Raw genomic sequence first — 7,275 nt, forward strand, 5'->3', positions numbered from 1 at the left:
TGGAATTGCAGAATATGATTGTACTTACGGTCTTAAAATTCTCAACAAAATTCCCCAAATGGAAGTAATTTTAATTCACAGCCATTAAAGGAGACCAGTGAAAGCCATTCGATGGGGCATTGAATGTTGCTTTGCTGTAAATTACATCAGAGCAGGTGGTTCTTTGTCTTTTTCATCCTTACATCCCCAATGTCTGGTATCCAAAGCAATGGTACATGGTAAGAGTTCAGTTAATACTTATTTATCCATCACATGCTTATACGGTGCCTACTCTCTGCCAGACATTATTCTAAATGCTCTGCACATATTAACTACTTAATCCTTAAGTCAATTCTGTGAGATATGCATCCCTGTAAAGGTGAAGAAATACCAACAAGTTAAGTAATTTGCTCAAGATTAGAGGAGTTGGGTTAGAGGAGTTGGGAGTCTAACCCAGACAGTCCAGCTCCACAGTCCATGCTTTTAACCACTCGACTGTGCTTCATTTAACTGAAACTAATTTGGGGAGAACCACTGATTCTTAGGATATATTTTTGAGCATAGACCCAATTATTTGTCTTCTTTCCTGCATGAAAATTCCCCCACCTTCTAACCACATAAGGAAGAACCTTACACTTCTTGGCATGTCATTTAAGACTTCTCTTTATTTGACCTTCTTTATTTTCCACCTTTTTTTTTTTTTTTGCGGTATGCAGGCCTCTCACTGTTGTGGCCTCTCCCCTTGCGGAGCACAGGCTCCAGACGCACAGGCTCAGCAGCCATGGCTCACGGGCCTAGCTGCTCTGCGGCATGTGGGATCTTCCCGGACCGGGGCACAAACCCTTGTCCCCTGCATTGGCAGGCGGACTCTCAACCACTGCACCACCAGGGAAGCCCTATTTTCCACCTTATTTATCTGTACTTCCCTTACGGCTAGAATACAAGAAGCGTAAAATATCCCAATGGCTGTTTGATTTTATACTTCAGTGATCTTGACTTCCCTTTGCCCAACCCCAGTTCTCCAAATCTATCAAGACCAGATTAAATGTCATCTGTTCTATGAAATTTGCAGGGAGTTGTCTAATTTGTATACATAATCCAGGGTCTAGCACCACATCTGGTGCAAAGGACTGATGGGTATGGTCACAGAAGCGTGCACTGAACAGCTCCTGTAGGCTTCTCATGTGCCTTTGTAAGCATTCTCACACACATCTGCCTGTGGTATTCCTGTAGTCTACAGTATAAATGGTGACCCCAGGATTTGGGCAGTGCACACTGGCACAACAGTACAGGGCAGCCCTCTGGCAAATAGCAGGAGCTCATTAAGGATTTGTTGACTGAGTTAGGCACTTTTTGCTATCCTGAGGCCAGAGAATGTCCAGTCTGGCTCTGTCTTCCTATTAGTTGTTTGGAGAGCAATTACCATTCTTTTGGTCCCTGGACTTAACGTTTCTAAATTTATATCTCCTTCCACAAAACTATTGGGTAGAAAAATTGAGGCGATTCCAACTAAATGCCAAGCTGTATCTTTGGATACCTTTGATTTCCACAATAAACAAAAATTCCCAAGTTTTGGAGGCTGCTTGAAAGAAAAATTTATTGTTTTTATTTTATTTTTTACCTATTCCATGTACCATATGCTCTGATGAGAAAGAAGTGATGCACCTTAGAGTGTGGCCCTCACCCAGGGGGGTTAAGTGCACTTCTTGATCCACAAGACAAGCAGAGAAAAAGGGAAAGAAGGCAGTGACTCCCAGCAGGTCTCAAAGTCACAATTCTAAAATTGGACCAGCCTCTCTCCCACTCCCAATGCCCCAGCACCAGAATGAGGGCACAGAAGCTCCAGCACTGACCCATGCATTTGTCTCATTGTGTAGTGACTCCTACCTGCTAGAATTGTTGAAGGTGCTTATATATGTTTTCTTTTATCATTTTAATTGCCATTAAGTTCATATTCACTAGCACCTCTAAAGAGCTCATTAAACGTGCATTTTAATGTGTTCTAAGTATATACATATGCACACATTTTTTATACATATTCATAGATATATCTGTATGTTGAAGAATATCTCTGTTGTAATTTTCCAGCAACCCCAAAGCCTTCTATATGTTTATCCTGGGCTGAGTTTATCAGATTGATCTACTTTGTTATTTTTAGTAATTAAAAAAATTATATGGGGACAAATAGTATTGTCTTCAGCAAGTTATTCCGAGAGACTGTTGGAGGTTTTGATATGTGACCAGAAAAATATTATTTACTAATGAAACAAGAAACATCTAGCAGGATTGAATTATAATTAATTGCTACTGCAGTCGGGAGAACTACCACTGGCAGACAGAACTCGCAGAGGTGCTGATCTTTCTTCCGCTTTGGTTTCTGCCCCTGCTCAGAGAAAGTAATTAATCATTATGGAAGAGGGGAAGCCTAGATAATTTGTTTACTGATAAAACATCCTTAAGTGAGAGAACTAGACGTGAAGAAATCTATCTTCTTTCAGAAAATTTAAATGAAGTTATGATTCAGATTTGTTACTTTTCAATGTGAAGCCATAACGTCATAAATAAGGGAAAAATAATTTTTAGGAAGAAAGAAGGTGCATAATTAAAGAGATAAACAATTTAAGGTTATTTTCCTGTATATGAATCTGTGTTTTTACAAAGCAAGGGTAAAATATGTACATCTGTTCTGTCTCTTAAAGTAGAATTTTTGACTTTCGATTGAGGAAGACCAATAACAATAGTATTTCACTTCAGATTTTCTTTACAGATCTTCATGAAAGTAATGAATGTTTAAAATATGAATGTATTAGGAAAGGATATTTTACATTTTACATGGTTTTTCTAAGCTTTCAAAAAAAAATTCCCTAAATGTTGTTTTGAACACTGATAAGGAATTTTTCAGAAGCCAGTTTAAATAAAATTGAGTATTCAATCTTGGTGGTCTTGTTAGTTTCTTAGTGACACTGTCCTTTCACAGTCTTGTCTTTGAGTAGAGTTTTTACCTCTTCCAGCCAGGAGCAGCAGTGTGGACTGGTGGTTAGAGCGAATTGGGACCACACCTAGCGTGTGTATCCATAGCTGAGCTTGGATGGTTCTAGAACACTCAGAGACACAAAAGCTCTAGAAGATGAGAAGCCTTACTTATACAATGGCCAGTTTAACACATTTTAAAACAATTTATTTTAAAAAATAAAACAAAATATCCATAAGTAGGTTTATGACCACTTTTTTCGCAATCCCTTTATTTTTGTGTTGTAGCATATAAAGACACATCTAGTAAGAAAGCATCAGATAAAACATTAAAAAACAAAATGTTGCTGTTTTAAACTGAAGTACACATAAACATGTATATATCCATTTATATTTCTTTGTATTTTCCAATAAGGTAATAAACTACATACATTCTAAAGAAGAGACTAGAAAACTTTTTCAGTATCCTTGGAACCTTCAGAGAATGACGTTTTTGTCTTGTTAAGAGACTTCCCGGCTTCTCAGTGAAGTAAGTTCCCTTTGAAGGACATAATGATAAATAATGGAGTGATTTCAATTGTTATTTTGCCAAAAGGTATTGTCTGCTTTTTTGTGTTCATCATGACTTGTGAAAGTCAGCTGTGTCCTTGGTCTTGGCTAGCCAGAGCAGGGAAAAGGCAAAGCCATTCCATTGTGGCTCTCTCCGGTGTGAAAAATCAGATGCCATGCATTAATGGTTGTCAGTCTGATGACTGCTCGCCTACCATTCTGGCTGAGGGGTGGAAAAGTTACCCACACATCTCAGCCTGAATCAACGTAACCCAGAGATAATCTGGAAGACCTTTCTGGTAAGAATAGCTCTTTTTAACGTATTGTTTAGATGACTTTGAAGATTCAAACTGCTTTCGTCTTTCTTACTTACATGTCTGCTGAGGGAATATACCGTACACTCTGAATTTCTTACTTTTATTAAGTTGGATTTGGTCTTGGTCTATAAACTGTGGTTGAATAAGCCGGACGTCTCTGTTAATGGAAACTTCTGTCCTTTTGTAGTCTAATGCATGAAACTAATAATTTCACACCTCTTAGGCTATAGCTATACTGAGTTTTAGTAAGTTCTTTGGTTGCTTCCATAATCAAAATATAAATAATTTTCCTACCATAAATAATTATATCCATTTTAATGTCAAAGAAGAAAATGCCTGGCTGTATTCCTGTATTGTTAGGACCAAATATCATTGAGGAATTTGCTGCACTGGAAAAAGTTTTTAAGTGAGCTATCATAAGGTATAAAATGAATTTAGAGTCTGTGACTGACAAATAAGATTTATCAAGCAGCATAAAGCAAATTGGTACATTTAAAAGTTAATGGTATTTTGGAGTACCAAATTACAGTGGGGAGATGACAGAAATATTTTGCAGTTCCGAAAAGCACCCTAAAGACTTGAAGTGTTTAACAAACCATATCATGTGGTATTATAATATTGGTTTCCATTCCTTTTGGACTGTGACTGCATTAACTTATGTTTTCCAGAGGTAGGTGTTTTTGAAAGGCGGAAGTTTATTAATGTTTGTCATTTTCTTCACAAAGCTCAGTAATGGGCTGTAGCTGGCTAATTGAGTCCATAAGGCACTTTCATACCCTGTTGCAGGTTTTAAGCAGAAGTCAAATTGCTTTGTTACATTTAGGTATAGAACAAAGGCATTATGTCATTCTATATGTATACATCCCACTGAGCTCCAATAGTTACCAAGAGAAAACCGCACTTCATTCCTTTCCCTCTCTGGAAAGCCATAGGTGTACGACCTCCAAAGCAAACAAACAAAATTACCATGCCTTAAAGAAAAACAAAAACCCAAAACGAAACCTAAGGCAGTATGAAAGCCTGGAACTGACCCTGTCCAAGCTCTGTGCCTTTTTAATTTTAATCGCCACAGCCTGCAGCTCCAGTCTCCTCTGATTTCACAGAAGTGAGTTGACTTTTAAAGATCTGTTGTCAATGTGTGGAAATATCTGCACCTCTAACTCTATAGGCAGACATTGGAAAACGACCAGGTTTGTGCTGATTTTTCATAATCCTCAGGAATTGGACTGCGCTGCCATTTGCTAGGGTCAGATGACTGACGTTGGGAGATGGGGTGGGTGTCCTCAGGCAGGCCTGGCGAGATGAGCGGAACTTGTCTAGATTCAGAAACTGGATTGTTTTTACCTTCTTATGTGTTGACGCTGATATGGCATAATACTGACTGAGCTGCGATGCAGGGCCGTCTGCTGACTGATTTTCATTGCAGGCCCATTGACAGAGTCTCATTGTTTCTGCTCAGTGTTAATCTTCTTGATTTCATCACTGATGAATTGGCACAGAGTGGTGAATTTTGTTCATATTTTAGGGGAATACACCAATTGAATAATTATTTGAGAGGATCTGGACGTCTTCTGGAGCTTAACTGTTTGGAAACAGTGTGGTTTCTAAAGAGCCAAAATGTACCATTTAAAAAAAATCCTCTTAGGGTCTCAAAATTATATTCTAGAAGCACTTTTCTGAATTTTTCATTTCTAAATTGTATCACCCTGTCCACGCTTGTACCGGATATGGCATAGGTGTAAATGCTTCTTATTTAGCATCATAATTTTGAGATGTGTGATGGTGATTGGGGTACAGAATTATTCTTGAGATTCTTTTTGTTTTATAAATTAATATACTGAGTGAAGACGTTTTCTTAATTTTATGTGTTGGGACCTCAGGTCACACAATAAAATAAAAATATCTCAAGACTATAATCTACAACATAATATTTAACCTTCTCAGGATGCTCAACTTCAGATAATCTTAGTTAAAAAGTCAGGAAGTACTATCAAGAACAAGTCCAGAAAGGCATTTTTTTCACATCAGCTTAACCAAGACTCTTATCCGAGGCAGCTAACGATCAGCCCAAATGACTAATTTGATTTTCTACTTCTCTTCCTTTCCTTAATCAGAATTCTGATAGAGGGATTAATTAGCAATAAAGCAACATGAGGAAGATGGAAAGAAAATGAGGGCATAGATAATCCACAAACTATATATAATCATCCCTGCGTAATCAGAAGTTAACTATCATTAACATGACATTTGCTTTTAAAGCCAGGAAGAAAGTTATGATTTTTGGCACTAACCTAATCTTTAATTATAGCACAGTACCATTCTTTCCTTGTGTTTGTTAAGATAGCTATAAATTATATTAGTCTAGGGCTTTTGTGTCATTTCCTTTCCTTTTCCATGATTTATATAGTCAGAATACTGACCTATAATTAAGTGTACTTGAGAATGGTCTCCAGTTAATTAAATGCTCTGGAGTGTGTAGGGTGTTCTTTGCCAAAATTCCAAGGGAAGAGGCCATCCCTGGGTTAAATATCTACAAGGAGTCTGGGTAAATCTTCAGTGCTAGTCTTCTATGACTGTTGAAGCTGTCATGAGAAGTAAAAATAAATCTTTCTTGACTATTGTCTATAAAAGAATGTAAGATTCATCTTTTCGTATAATTTAAGGATATCATTTCGAAAAGTAATAGTCTCATTTGAGGCATGCCTGGTTTTTAATAACTAGTAAAACAGATATATCATATGGAAATGAAAAATAAACTCTTGTCTTCCTTCCTCTCTTTATTTGTGTCCTTTTATCTTTCTCCATAACAATTCTCCATTCTCTGCCAGAAACAACCAGTGGCCACTCAATTTGATTCAATATATGGATGTGAATTTGCTTCTGTGTGCAGTGCAGTAAGCTGAAGAGGGCCTATTAACACAAGTAACTCTTACCCAAAGAGCCTACCCAGGTGCCAGAACTTGCCCTCACTCCAAGGGTGAGTGGAGACCCTGTCCCTCTTTATCTGGTTTTCCATCCTTACCTCACTTTGCCAGCAACACCTTGCCACCCAAATGCACGTATGCCCTGAATGATATGGAACTTCTTTCCATTCCAAGATCCCAAGGCAAATCCTAGGACCCATATCAACTAAAGGGAATGAAGAAGGGGAGGTAGGGGGAGGGAGAGCAGGGGTTATGTGGAGGATGGGAAAGACTCTCATTCCTCTGTGGTTTCACGTAGAAAGGAAACCCTAAATCTGCTTGGAGGCTGCATCAAAACATTTATTCAGGCAATTGCTCACTGTAGTTGGGTCATCTGTATACACAGAGGGATATATACTGGCAGCTGGGTGGAGGGGGTTGGGTCTACAGATGTTTTATTTGGCATGCACAGTGTTTTAAAAAATTGAGCCAACATTTAAAAAATTTACAGATTTCAATCCCAGTCCAGATTTCTGGCTTCTTTTGGGAAAATCGGA

This window comes from Lipotes vexillifer, unplaced genomic scaffold, assembly GCF_000442215.2.
Source record: "Lipotes vexillifer unplaced genomic scaffold, Lipotes_vexillifer_v1.1 scaffold385, whole genome shotgun sequence".
In the NCBI taxonomy this organism is placed as follows: Eukaryota; Metazoa; Chordata; class Mammalia; order Artiodactyla; family Lipotidae; genus Lipotes; species Lipotes vexillifer.